The 15,033-nt window shown below is 32.6% G+C and overlaps 1 long non-coding RNA gene across 1 annotated transcript in view; it reads right to left on the minus strand.

The window, feature by feature from the left end:
* Nucleotides 1-716: 716 nt before the first annotated feature.
* The window catches only part of LOC103103171 (uncharacterized), a 38,699-nt gene continuing 24,382 nt past the window's right edge, over nucleotides 717-15,033 (minus strand). Inside the window, exons 2-3 of the long non-coding RNA XR_469132.3 lie at nucleotides 5,235-5,332; nucleotides 717-1,340 (exon numbers count right to left, since the gene is read on the minus strand). This is a non-coding gene — a long non-coding RNA (uncharacterized LOC103103171). The remainder of the gene's footprint in view (nucleotides 1,341-5,234; nucleotides 5,333-15,033) is intronic.

A 15,033-nucleotide genomic window follows, 5' to 3' on the forward strand; every position in this document is an offset into this window, starting at 1 on the left:
GGAGAATGTAATGGAGTAATGGAGAATGGAGAAAGTAATGGAGAAGACAATATACAACTGCTATGAACCTAACAAGGTATATATAGAGTCCAAAGAAGGTAATCTTAGAGGGAAGTGGGGTGGACAGGGAAAGATCTCTCCCAGATAGAGATAAAGAGTAAGAGTATCCCAGGAAGGAGCAGCCAGGTGATGCAGAGGATGGACACTCAGTCGGGAGTCAGGAAGACTCCCCTTTGTGAGTTCAAATTTGGCCTCAGACACTTATTAGTTGTGTGACCCTGAGCAAATTATTTAATGCTATTTGCCTCAGGGAAAGAAAGTTCTGGTGTTTCTGCTAAGAAAACCCAAAATAGCCTTGGAGAACGGCTTGAATAAAAAAAAAAAGATTGAATAATAAAAATTCCAGGAATGGGGCACAGCCAGTGAAAAGACATTTAGAATAATTTTGTGTGGCTGAAACAGCAAAGACTATGTACTTACATTGTCAGGTATTTTGAGGAGAATGGGTGTAAGAATCCTGGAAAGGTAATAAAGGGGCAAGGTATAAAGGACTTAAAATGATGATCAGAATGTTTTCTATTTCACTGAGCGTAGCAGGAATCCACTGGAGTTTATTAAGTGAGAGAACCCCACAGTAGACCAGAGATTAGTATTAGCAGAGTGGAGAATGGATTGGAGCGAAGAGAGACTTGAAGTAATAAGATCATAGTTGAAGGTTGAAATGATAATGGTCTGAACCATTGTGGTAGGTATATGAATGGTGAGAAGAGGATACATATTAGAAATATAATGAAGGTAGAAAGCAAAAGACTCTGCCACAGATGGAATATGTGGGGTGATTATTCCAACCACGGGCAGAGTTCCTAGGACGTATACATTATTGTGGATATTCTGTTTTTAATCTCTAAACATTGAAATCATAGCAATATGGTAAGAGCCACATGGCTTCTGCTAGCGGTGGTGGGATCTGAAACAAGCCAAAATCACATATATATGAGTAAAATGACAACTCTTGCCTCAACTCAACCTTCAACATTTTATCAGCAGATAAACCGGAAATCATTCTTTCCTCTTCATTCTCCTTTCTCCAGAGACCTACCTTCCCAAGCAGTGCTGCTGTCTGAGACTCTCTCCCCACCTCTTCTTTTTCTTCTTCTCTTGCATCACTAGGGCAGATGCTAAAGGCAAAGATAACTGTCACGGAAAACTTAGACTGCCACAGATACTTGCAGATGGACAGTTTTGTTGTCGTTTCCTACCCAAAACAGGAAACTCTCTCCTCCTCTCCTTCCACAACTGACATATCATCAGTGAGGGCTACTTCTGTACAACCTGGGATCCTTCAGATCATGGAAATATAAAATTTAAAAAATCGTAAGGAATTTAGACATGATCTAGTACATCTTCCACATTCTCATTTTATAGCTGAAGAGACTGAGTCTGAGGTCACATGAGTATTATAAAAGCTAAAAATGGAAAAGGATCTCAGAGATGATCTGGTCCAACTCATACCTGAAAAAGGATCTTAAAATCCTTTCTACAGAATCAGGTCAACAGGAATTTTTTTTTCTTAAAAATATACTTAAATTTTATTTTTAGAATTTTGTTTCTGCCCATTAATTACTTCCCACATCATTATTGAGCAAATTAAAAAAAAACAAATCTGAAAAACATAACACCCTCAATAAAAAGCTACTTAGTATAGCAAAAATGAATGATCACATTGATCTTTATCATGGCTCTCATTATTTTCCATTTCTCCTTAAGCCCCAAGTTTCTCACATAGACTAACTCTATGAGTTACTTATAGAGATCTGACCTGTCAGAGTAAATTTCTCTTTTGCTCTTACCCTCATCTGGAGTCTTTGAGGAGACTATCTATTGGCAGACAATTGGGAAAAATAATTCCTTATAATTGCTTTAATTTCCCCTTCATTGATTGAGAATTTGTCCTTTTCACTTTCAATACTGGTAATTTGGTTTTCTTTCTTTTTTAATCAAATGAACCTATGGTTTCTTTATCTTTTGTTCTTTTCATAAAACCAATTCCTTATTTATTAGTTCAATGGTTTACTTACTTTCAATTTTATTAATCTCATCTTTGATGATTAGGATTCCTAATCTGGTATTTAATTGGGTTTTTTTTAATCTGTTCTTTTTCAAAAGAAAATCTAAAATAAAGTGGTCATCCATATTAGTAATCTTTAGGTGAGGGTGACTCTGGTAGACTACTTGAGCTAATAGTTTCTAACTTCACTGGGTCAAGAAGATTGGGTGTCTAAACTATATTTGGCTTCAGTAGGGTGAGTCCCTAAAATTGGGGAACCACCAGATTATCTAAGCAAAGGGGAACCTGACCAGGTCAGAAAAATTTTTAAGCAGTTTAAATTTCCCATTCTTATTACTAATAGGATTGATCCTTTTAGTAACCACAGCATTTCTAACCTAGGTGAGATAGAGAGGTTGATTTTTAAAAATAAAATAAAATATATATGGCTGAAATGGGGGGGATGAGGTATCCAACTCCCACATGAGTACTTAATGTACAATATTGGGTAAAAATATTTATTTCATCCACTTCAGAGACTGAACTTACAGAATTACATAAATATAGAAACAGAAAACTTTTAAAATAGTTCATAAATCCCTTAGTTTTTCCCCAGAAGTTAAAGATATCTGAAGGACTAATTCTCTTCTATTCAACACAAACCCTCACTTTCCAAGAAACTCATGGCATACTACATGGAAGTTTGATAAGGTCCACCTCTCCTGATTCTCCATTCTACATAAATGACAAAGCTTTAGAACTGTAGTTTCAGGGTGATCTTCATTCTCCAAAGGGCATGTTAGGGAAGAAATCTTCCTCTAAAAAGTTGGTGCCCAAACCATTTACCCTTTCAAGTCATATATCTAGGATTAACCTGTCCATGTGAGCCCAGCAATGTTCAGGGGCAGGCAGTGATAATGGAATGTCAAAATCAGAGAAATAAAAAAAATGAAAACCTAAAAGAGAAATGACCATTTATTTTAAGTACTGACATTGATAGATTTTAAAATCTATATTTGGAAAGAACATGAAGCTTCACTTTGGGCTCTCCCAGTTAAGAAAAAGTCATGCCTTAATTTGAGAATTGACTTTGGTAGATTTCTTTGTCTGTTGTCTGAAAAGAATATGAAGATTCACTTTTGGGTTCTCCAAATCAAGATATTTAGATATGGTTCTTGAAATAAGCATGAAAGATAGCCTGTGTCTAGACTTAGACTGTGGGGTAATGGGGCAACAAGGGCATCATCTATCTTTCCACTATAGAAAGTACCTTGTCTTGTGCATGAAATACACTTTTATTTGCCAGTGATTCTTCTCCTCCCTTTCCCCACCCACTCTGGTATTTTCCTGACCTATTTCCATATGGCTCTCTTTCCCATTCCCCCTGCCCTCCCACCCATTTGGACTTTTGCTCTTGGACTCAGTTCATGACTTCCTTCCTGGCCTTCTGGATCAGCTGCCATCGGAAACTCCTGGCTTTGACCTCAGCCAACTTTTTCTTTTCCCATCTTGGCTCTCATCTTCCCTCTCCCAGGCATTTTCTCTTTTTCCTTGCTTGCTAATTTAGGGGAATGCGTGACCTCCTCCCTACCCCACCCTTGTAGGAGAGCAGAGATCTGATATTGTAGATGGCATGCCAGATTGTATTGGTCAAATATTTATGCCTCATCCAATTAAAAAAAAGTATGAGTAAGCTTCTTTCTCTACATCTTAAGTTTCCCCTATGATGTGGACTCCCCAGTGCTAGAGGAGATATTTGTTATAACATTCACCTTCCCCTACCTCTTCATCTTATACTTGAACTCCATGATGGGCAAAGTTTTACTGGTCTCTTCCTCAAGAGAGAAGCAATATGAAAGGTAGAAACTATGTACCACTGGATATACCATTTACCTTTTGAATGATAATTATTAACTTCATTCCCTCCATGTGGTATATAGGAAGATGATGATAATGGACTTTCAAAAGGAGAGAGAAATAAAAATAAGAAAACTGCAAGGGAAAAGTCACTTTTTAATTTGAGAGCTAACTTTGGTAGATTTCTGAATCTATATCTGGGAAGAATATGAAGATTTACTTTATATTCTCCCAGTCAAGATATTTAGATTTGGTCTAAAGAACAGTAGAGTGAATTAAGAGACCTTAGTTCTAGTTCTAGCTGTGTTATTAACTCTGGGACCATTGACCCCTCATGATATGTCTTTGAGCCTAAATTTCTTTATTTGTCAAATGAGAAACTAAAATAGGGATTTTAACCTGGATTCTATGAATTTCATTAAAATAATTTGATAACTATATTTCAATTTAATTGCTTTTCCTTTATAAACCTAAGTAGCTTTAAAAAAATTAACATAAAAACAATATTCTGAGAATGGGTCCATAATACAAGAAGTGTTGTGGATAAGACAATCTCTAAATTCTATAGCATCTATATCTATTAGTTCTAAAGTTTCTGTATCTACTAGTCTTTCTGAGGCACCTGTAGGTTCAGGGGAAACTTCCTCCCTGGAAGACAAGGGTTTATTAGGTGAACATTTTAAGGAAAATAAACATGTTCCATACAGTCCATTTCATAATAATGTTGATAAAGAATATTTTCTTATTAGGAGCTACTGTGATCTGTAACCACTGATGATCTATTTTTTTTCCTCTGTCCCCTCTCTCCACTTTTTCCATCTCACCTTCATGTTCTTGTTTTTGTAGGGATATACCTTCTGTTTTTTCCCCCAGAATAGCTATGACTCACTGACCATCATCAGATTATTGTTTGACAACTTTTCACATGAAGCAAAATAGAGTATTTATCCTACACTCTTTCAACAAAAAGACTTCTTAACAATACTTGAACTAAGCAGCACCCTTGTTTTAGACATCACAGTTTGCTTCTGAATAATAGGAAACTAGTAAGAATTCTGAATTGAAAACCAAAACTAAGGTACTATGAATCAAAAGAAACTTTATGTCCTAAAACTTATATCCCACAAGTCTTCTCTGGGAGGGAAACTATGCATTTATTGCCTTTGTAATTGTTGCCCAGTTGATAGCCATTTTTAGACTATAACACTTTAGTTTTCCATAGTCATGATACTCATGTAACTTTTATTTTTTATATTTATATATTTTTAATCACAAATAGATAAACATCCAGGTATTCTGTTGTTAGATAATGGATTTTTTTCAGCCTTACCTGTACCTTTTCATATTGTCCTGGTCATTATTGTCTCTTCCTGATCATTTGGCCATTGAAAATAAGCTTCAAGAGTGGACAACCAATTTTGAAGTTACCTAATAATAAGAAAGCATAATACATTATGATTATGACTCATTTTGTATAATGAGTTTGTTCCTAAAAAACTGTGTGCAAACCACATTTTTTTTTGTAAATTGAATTAGAAGTTTCTGGCCAGATCACGAAGTCAGATTTTCTACATTAACTCAAAAATCATAACAAATATATAAGGAATAACCAACTAAAATAAAAATAAAAAAGACCCACAGGAAAGGAGAAAAGGCAAACTGAAGAAGTAAACAAGAAAAATAACTCCAATACAATTACTAAAAAATTATGAAGTTGAAAAAAATCAAAGGGAGTAGACCAGAAAGGAAAAAAATAACCAAGAAATGCAATTGGATATGCCACAAAACTTTTCAGAGTAGTGGACATATTAAAAGATAAATTAGGTTTTTGCACTTTTAAGGGTAGAACTAAAATCAAGAAGGAAAGGCAAAAATGGACAAATAGGATATGCAACAGTCTAGAAAATTCTTTGGGGATTAACAGAGTACTGAAGGAAGAAAAGAATGATATTTATGGAAAATTAATGTAAGAGGCAGCACAATTAATTAAACAGAACTTTTAAGAATCTCAAATAGCCAAGAAAGTTTTAGAATTCTACAAGTAAAATTAATTGAGCTAGAAGATAGAGGTCATTAAAATGTGAAAATTTTGGTCTCCCAGGAAAATACTAATAAAAATAATAGAATACCTTATTTGAGGAAATCATATAAAATATTTCTTAGAAGTTTTGAAAAGACAGGTTAAAAAATCAAAGGAATAAATAGAACATTAAGAAATAACTGAAATTCAGATCACTTGAAAAAGTCAGTTTTTTTTCTCACTAATAAAGTAATGTTTTTTAAGGAACCAGGAGGAAAAAAAATCAACATTTCAAAATTGGACAGTGTTTTTCGTGTAGGGCAAGGAATTAAATGTGGCATATTGAAAAGCAAGGGAAATCAGCCAATGGCACCAAACTACCTATTCAGTATAACTTTTCCATGAGAAAACATTTTTTTTTAAATCACTTATATTTAAGAAATGTTCAAAAGGAGGTCAATAGCTCTAAAAATGGTCTTTGATATGGATATTAACAGGATGTAGAAACTTATAAATACCCATAAAAACAAGGAATGAACAAGTGACAACTGAAAGTATTGACATTCATAAGGTATATATATATATATAATAGTATGTTTTGTCTTTTAGGATTCAATTTGAAAGTGGGATATCAAAGGAATAATGAATAAGAGCCAACTGGCAAAAGGAAGCAGATGACCTTGATGCCAGAGGCAGAAGAAGAAACAAGAGATTATGGAGGCTAACCTGTGGTTTCAAAGAAGTAAAAGTTAAATGAGATGAAGCTGGGTAGGTAAACTCTAAAACCACAACTAGAGAAAAACTAGGAGCTTTGGAAAAGCTCATATAGGGATCAGCTGGGTGGCTTAGTAAATTGTGAGAGCCAGACCTAGAGATGGGAGGTTCAAATCTGGCCTCAAACACTTCTCAGCTGCATGACCCCAGGCTAGTCATTTAACCATCTTTGCTTACCCCTTACTGATCTTCTGCCTTGGAACCAATACACAGTATTGATTCCAAGATGGAAGGTAAGAGTTAAAAAAAAAAAAAAGCTTATCGAAATAGAGTCATCCAGGTAGCTTAGTGGATAGAGATCCAATCCTCTCTTCTGCCTTGGACATATTTAGTATTGATTCCAAGACAGAAGGTAAGGATTTAAGAAAATAATTTAAAAAGCTTATTTTAAATAAAAAAAAAATCTCCTGGTCTAGGATTGTAGTATATAACCCAGGAAGGTACCTTTGTGTGTGTGTTTGTGAAGTTCAGCTTGAAAACATTACTGGTAAAATGAGTTAAATTGAAACTGATGATGACTAAAAAAATTATGAGTAAAGTAAAGCCAAACTGAGAAATCATATTTTTGAAGGGAAATTGATTTTCAATTAATCTATATAAAAAAAGGAATCTTAAAGCAGTTTACCTTCTGTTGCATAGTTAAGGTCATTATATAGTTTTCTTTTTATTCTGTTGGTTTTAAAATTCTGAATTACTTCATACGTCCTATTTTTATGTATTCTTCATAGTCATATTTCCTTATGGCATGTCAACTTGTCACTTGTGATCGTTATGTTCTATAAATTTACCATTAACACTGAAGTAGTGAATACTGAATCATTTCTGCTAGGAGAAATATAAGATGTGGTTCCCACGAGCTTCTAGTTATAACTTTTACTTTGGCAATTTCCTAAGTGGCTTCACATACAGCAATGAAATTATTCTTCCTTTTTCTGGATACCATATGACCTATTGTTTCACTGACCTTGATATTGATTGATTGATACTGATTCAGTTATGTTGAACTCATGGCCAGCAGCACAATCAATCATGGCTCAATGAAGCTTATTTAACACATATAATTTATTCATAATCTTCTTGTGCATAGGAACATTAGACAACATTTTGGTACTATGTTTTGGGGCTATTAAAAACACTGAAACTACCAAAAAAGGATGAAAATCTGAAAAAAAATATAGCACTAAATTTAGACCATTATAGGATACTTGCTTACAGTGTAAGAGCTGAAACAAGAAGAGAATCATTCTTGATTGATCTCAGCTAGGAAGTAGACATCAGGTGATTCATATATTTTTGTCTTGTGCATATCAGCAAATGATTGTGAAAGCTATGAGTATTGCTTTTGGGATTACAAATAAATTTTAATGAGTAGGTAAATTCCCAAATATAGAATTTGCAAATAATGGAGATCAAGTATTATTATATTATTCCCTTGCATTCGTGTTCCAGTTTCGTCATTCCCCAGTCCATTTTTTGGCTATCACAAATAGTGTTGCTATGAATACTTTTTATATGGATGAATTACTTTTTCCTGTTAATAAAAATATAAAAGTGGTTCTTTTTTCAGTTTATAAACCTAAAAGAAGGATTTCTAAATAAAAAGTTATGAAATTTTGCAAATCATATTGTATAATTTTGTTTTTCAAAAATTGTCTAATCAATTCATCACTCCACCAGCAATGAATAAGAATGCCTGTTTCTTCCCCTGCTTAACAACACTTAATTTTGTCAACTTATTATATTTGATGGTTTTAAGATGGTACCTCAGAGTTATTTTAATTTGCATTTCTTTCATTAGTAGTGATTAAGAACACTTTTCATGTGATTGTTGATGGGTTTTTTTCTTCTTTAGAGAATTACCTTTTCATATCTTTTGACCACTCATCTGCTGGATGGCTTTTCTCCTTATACAGTGGAATGAATATTCCTCATAGACTTTGGATGTCAAACTTTTGTCAGAGTCACTTAATTCAACGCTGTCTCCCCAATCTGTATATTTTGCTATTCTAAATGAATTTTCATTTAAACAAAAGGTTTTTATTTGTATATAATCAAAATTTCCTTCCTTGTATTTTGTAATTTCCTTTATAACTTGGCTAGTTAATAATTTCCTTCTCACAGTTTTGAATTCTTCTCTTTTATTTTTATGTTATGTATTTTCATATTTATATCACCAATTCATTTGGCATTTATCTGTTTATTTGGTATAAAATAAAGATGTAATCCCATTTTCTGATAAATAGTATTCAGTTTCTCCAGCAGTTTTTGTTGAATAATGAGTTACTTTTTGAACAATTTTTTTTCCTCTTGGCTCATTCAAACTTTAGGATACCAAATATTTTTACTTCTCAATCTTAATTTCTATTGATCTCCTTTTATATTAAAATATAGTACCAGATAATTTTTACAATTAATATTTTATGAAATAATTTGAGATATGGTATTGCCATTTTTCCTTCTTTCCTATATTTTACCTATTTCTCCACCAATTATTTTTCTTCATATTTTTGATATTTTCTTCTCTTGTATGAATTTTTTCTGTGATTTTGTATACTTCAGTGAAATATCTCACTATTATTTTGATTAGTGTCATTTTAGATATATAGATTAATGTAAGTAACATTTTTTAAAATAATTTCACTCATGCTATGGACAAAGGATGCTTCTATAATTATTTAGATTTTACTTTTTTCTTTGAATGTTGGCAAAGACATTAGAAGAGATTTTGGAAGAACAGCATGCTTATTCAATGTAGGTTGAGCCATCTGTACAAAAAAAATCACAGTAGCATTATTTATAATTCCAAAAAATTGGAAACAAATGATTTACCTAATGCTTGAAGAATAGAAAAATTAATTGTTAGAAGTTATAAAATATTTGCAGAGTACAGATAAATATGGGAAGACTAAGATGAAACAATGAATGAAAAAGGGAAGAAAAGGGAAATATCTCTTCAAATTTCTCATAGCATCTGTGAGGTATATATCTGATACTTTATCTATATCTAGAGCTGATTCCTTTCCTTTGTATTTATCTCTTCCTCCTTGAAGTGCAAAGAGTGCTGGATTTTTGAGAGGAGACCTGGTTTCAGATTCTTCTCTGTCCCTTCTTTATTATTTTGGTGATTTTGAGTAAGTGATTTGATTGAGCTTTACATATAGTAAATGCATAATAAATACAGGTTGTCCCCAGTCTTAGTTCAATTTGAAGTTTCAATTCCTTTAAGAGTATAAATGCTAAAACTTATACTATGCCTAAGATTTCATGTGGCTTAAAGAACAGGCCAATGCCCAAGACTTTCCCAAGAGTACACATAACACAGGACAATGCTGCAAATATAAGTACACAGAGAAAGCTATCAGGAAACCAGTTTCATCAGAGAAGCATTGCTTTACTACAATAAAGCATCACTTGTTCTTCTTGTTTGCCTTCTTTTTCAAACACAATGAGCTTCAGACACACAATACAAAACCCAATTTGGGGCATATAAGGGACATAGAATTTTTCTGCTTTTATATGCTTCCTTTAGTCATTCTTAAGGTAGGAAAGAGGTCAGTGTCCTCATTAAAGATATTGGCAGGAACTGTTGATTCTCTGCTCATAGATCAACTATTCTGTTTGCCTAATTATAATAATATCTTTATGTTTAGAAGACCAAGTTTGAATATTATCCAAAGTCTACCTGCCAAAAGATACCCCTAAAAGTAGAAGGCTATTCAGCATGTCTCTTCCCTATTGTGTACATGGGGAAACCCCATAACCTACTACCTGGAATACTTGTCACTCTACCCATAAAAAGTATTTTCATTTAATCTTAATTCAATGGACCTTCATTGTCCAGGAACTACATCCACTGGATCCTCATTTATTTCAAACTAATCAAGGACTATTTAGTTTGAAAAATTCTGAACTTGGAAAATATGAGCCTTTAACGTTTATATATCTTAGAATTCTTTGGCAGTTTAGGGAAAACTATGGACTTCTTTTAAACACATAAAATAAAACATCATGTTACAAAAGAAAGCAACTGCATTAAAAAACAGTTATACACATACACATAGAGAGAAATACACAGACTTTATATTAAGAACACTTGTTTTAGAAGCAATGGAGCTAACTTCAATACCTAATAGACTGGAAGGGTTTTGGACCTGAGGAGAAAATACAGAAACCAAATTGGACTGTTCATGGCTCCGAGTTGGTAAAGACCCTTCAACAACAATCTGTGTAACCAAGATCTCAAACTGCTGGGAGCTGTTCTAAAGGAAGAGATAATTCTTATGAAATACAAGAGCAATATGTGCCTGAAGCTAAGTAAAGAGGAATAATATGCACCTACAATGTCAGAAAAATATGAGATGATTCTTTGCATGAGTTAAACTCTTAAACCCCACTGTTTTATACATTCCAACCTCATATAATGTTTTATCCTTCCTTTCTTCCTCCCTGCCTCCATCCACTTTCCCTCCCTCTCTTTCCCCTTCCTTCCTTCCTTCCTTCCTTCCTTCCTTCCTTCCTTCCTTCCTTCCTTCCTTCCTTCCTTCCTTCCTTCCTTCCTTCCTTCCTTCCTTCCTTCCTTCCTTCCTTCCTTCCTTCCTTCCTCCCTTCCTCCCTCTTTTTCAAAGGAGAAAATAATTTCTCAAAAATTATAATTGGTCAACTGAAGCTAATGACTTCATGAGATATCAAAAAAACCCCATAAAACAAAATCAAAAGAATGAAAAAAAGAAGAAAACAGAAATAGCTCCAGAAAATAAAACTAGGATAACTATTTTAAGAATTATTGAACTAACTAAAAATCTTGGTATAAAAAGGACTAGACATCATATTATAGGAAATTATCAAAGAAAATTGCCCTGTTATTCTTGAATGAGGGCAAAATCAAAATTGAAAGAATCCACAGATCATCTACTGAAATAAATCTGCAAATGACAGCTCCCAAGAATATGACAGCAAATTCAAGATCTCCCAAGCCAAGGGAAAAGTACTGCAAGCAACCAGAAAGAAACAATTTAAATGACATGGAGCTAGTCAGGTTTACACAGGACTTAGCAGTCTTTACATTAAAGGATTAGAAGACTTTGGAATATGATATTCCACAGGGCAAAAGTACTACATTTACAACCCAGGATCACTTATCCAGGAAGACTAAGTATATTCTTTCGGGGGGGGGGGAGGGTTTGGTCAGTTGATAAAAGAGATTATTTTGAAGCATTCCTGATGAAAAGACCAATTCTAAATGGAAAATTTGATATTCAAATACAGAACCAAAGAGAAACATAGTTTAAGGTATTCAATAAGATCAAATAGTTTCTATTTCTTTGTGGAAAGAGGATATTTGTAATTCTTAAATTTTTTATCATTATTAAAGCATTTAGAAGGAGTATACATGGACAGAAGGTATGGGAGTAAGCTGACAGGATGATATGATATGCAAAAATAAATCAAGTAGTGAAAAAGAGGATTATACTGAGAGAAAAGATAAAGGAGAGATGGAATTATCTCACCTAAAGAGGAGCAAAAAACTATTACAGTGAAGGAGAGGATGAGGATATGTTGATAAATAATGCTTAAACTTAACTTACTTAAATTAAATTAACCTAGATAAACTTAACTAACTCAAATTAAATTTCAATTACTCTCATCATAATTGGCTCAGAGAGAGAAAAAACTACCTTCCCCTCTGGAGAAGTAGAGGGGAATAAGACGGAGACTGGGGAGGGCAGGAATATAAGGGAGAGTGATTTGAAGGGTGATTAAAAGGAAAATACTCACGAGGAAGGACAGAGTGAAAGGAGAGAGAAAGAGCAGGATCAAAGTGGGAAAATAAGATGTAAGGGAATATACAATTAGTAATCATAACTGTGAATGTGAATGGGATAAACTCACCCATAAAAAGGACATGGATAGCAGAGTGGATTAAAAACAAGATTCTAATTATATATTATTTATAAGAAACACATTTGAGGCAGGGAGACACATGCAGAGTAAAGGTAAGAGGCTGGTGCAAAATTTATTGTGCATTATGTGAAGTTAAAAAGCAGAAGTAGCAATCATGATCTCAAACAAAACTAAAGCAAAAATTGATCTAATTTACAGATGAGAAGGAAAATTATAGCTTGCTAAGAGTTATCATAGAAAATTAAGTAATATTAATTATATTAATATATATTTATATAATTTATTTAATATGTATTTTATTTATATATTATTAAATATATTTAATAATATATTTATTTAATTATATATGTGTATATATATATATGTATATATATATATATACACACACACACGCCAATGGTATAGTTCCCCAAAATTTTTTAAACCCTTACCTTTCATCTTAGAATCAATATTGTATATTGGTTCTAAAGTAGAGGGTTGATAAAGACTAAGAAATGAGGTTTAATTTACTTGATCAGAGTCACATAGCTAGGAAGTATCTGAAGGCAGATTTGAACCTAGGACCTCCCATCTCTGGACCTGGCTCTCAATCCACTGAGCCACCTAGCCAACTCTTAGCTTCCATGGTTAAAGGAGAAATTACATGAACTACAGTAAAATTACACTAGTGGGAGGAACTCAATTTTCCCCTTTCAGATCTAGAGAAACTGAACCAAAAAATAAACAAGAAGTGAAAGAAATAAATGAAATTTTAGAAAAGTTAGAACTAATAGATCTTTAGAGAAAATTGAATGGGAATGCAAAGGAATATACCTTCTTTTCAGCAGTACATGGCATATACACAAAACTGATCATGTAATAGGGCATTAAAAACTTAACAGCCAAATGCAGAAAAATAATTATAATAAATATATCTTTTTCAGATTACAACACAATAAAATCATGATCAATAAGGTTTTATGAAAAGACAAATAAAATTAATTAGAAGCCAAATAATTCTAAATCAGGGGTGGGTCAAAGAACACATTATAAAAATAATCAATACTTTTCATTAAGGAGAATGACAGTGAGGAGAAAATATATCAAATTCAATGGGATATAGCCTACACTGTACATAGGGGGGGAAATGTATATATCTAAATGTTAACATCAATAAAATAGAGAAAAATCAAACCAAACGGGCATGCATCTAAAAAGAACTAGAAAAAGAACACATTAAAAACTCCCAATTGAAGACTAAATTGGGAATTCTAAACAATAAAGGAGAAATTAACAAAATTGGAAATTAGAGAAATAATAGTTAAATAAGACTAGGATTTGGTTTATGAAAAAAAAAACAAATAAAATAGAGCATTGGTTAATTTGATTTTTAAAAATGTTAAGAAAAAAATCAAATTACCAGTATAAAAAATGAAAATGATAAATCTGCCACCAATGAAGAGAAAATTAAAGCAAACATTAGGAGTTATTTTGCTCAATTATATGACAATAAATTTAGCAATCTAAATGAAATGAATGTAAACAAAAGAGGAAATAGAATACTTAAATAATCCCATCTCAGAAAAAGAAAATGAAGAAGTCAGTAAAATTCCTAAGAAAAAAATCCCCTAGGTCAGATGAATTTACAATTGAATTCTTTTAAACATACAAAGAACAATTAATTCTAGTACTATATAAACTATTTGGGAAAATAGACAGAGAAGGAATCCTACCAGAGTCCTTTTAAGACACAAATATGGTATTGTTACCTAAATCAGAAAGAGCAAAAACAGAGAAAGAAAATCATAGGTCAATTTCAATAATGAATATAGATGCAAAAACATTAAATAAGATAATAATAAAGAGACTACAGCAGTATATTACAAGTATTATTCATTATAACCAGGTGGGATTTATGCCAGGAATTCAAGGCTGGTTTCACATTAGCAAAACTATCAGCATAATTGACCATGTCAATAAATAAACAGCAATCTCAGTAGATACAGAAAAAGCTATTGACAAAATAAAGCATCCATTCTTATTAAAAAAAACAGTAAATCTAGGATTACATGGGTCATTCCTTAAAATTATAAATATTATCTACCTAAAACAGTTAGCAAATATTAATTTGAAATGTGGATGAGAAGCCCTCCCAATAAAATAAAGTGTGAGGTGAAGATGCCCATTATCACCACTGTGTTATTTAATATTGTACTAGAAATGCTAGCTTTAGAAATAAGAAAAGAAAAAGAAATTGAATGAATTAAAGTAGACAATGAAGAAACTAAGCTCATATTCTTGGCAGATGATATGATGATATTCTTAGAGAATCCTAGAAAATCAACTAAAAAATGAGTTGAAATAATAACTTTAGCAAAGAAGTAGGATACAAAATAAACCCACATAAATTATCAGTTTTTCTATATATTACCAACAAAGTTCATCAGCAAGAATT

Source organism: Monodelphis domestica, chromosome 6 (assembly GCF_027887165.1).
Source record: "Monodelphis domestica isolate mMonDom1 chromosome 6, mMonDom1.pri, whole genome shotgun sequence".
NCBI classification, from domain to species: Eukaryota; Metazoa; Chordata; class Mammalia; order Didelphimorphia; family Didelphidae; genus Monodelphis; species Monodelphis domestica.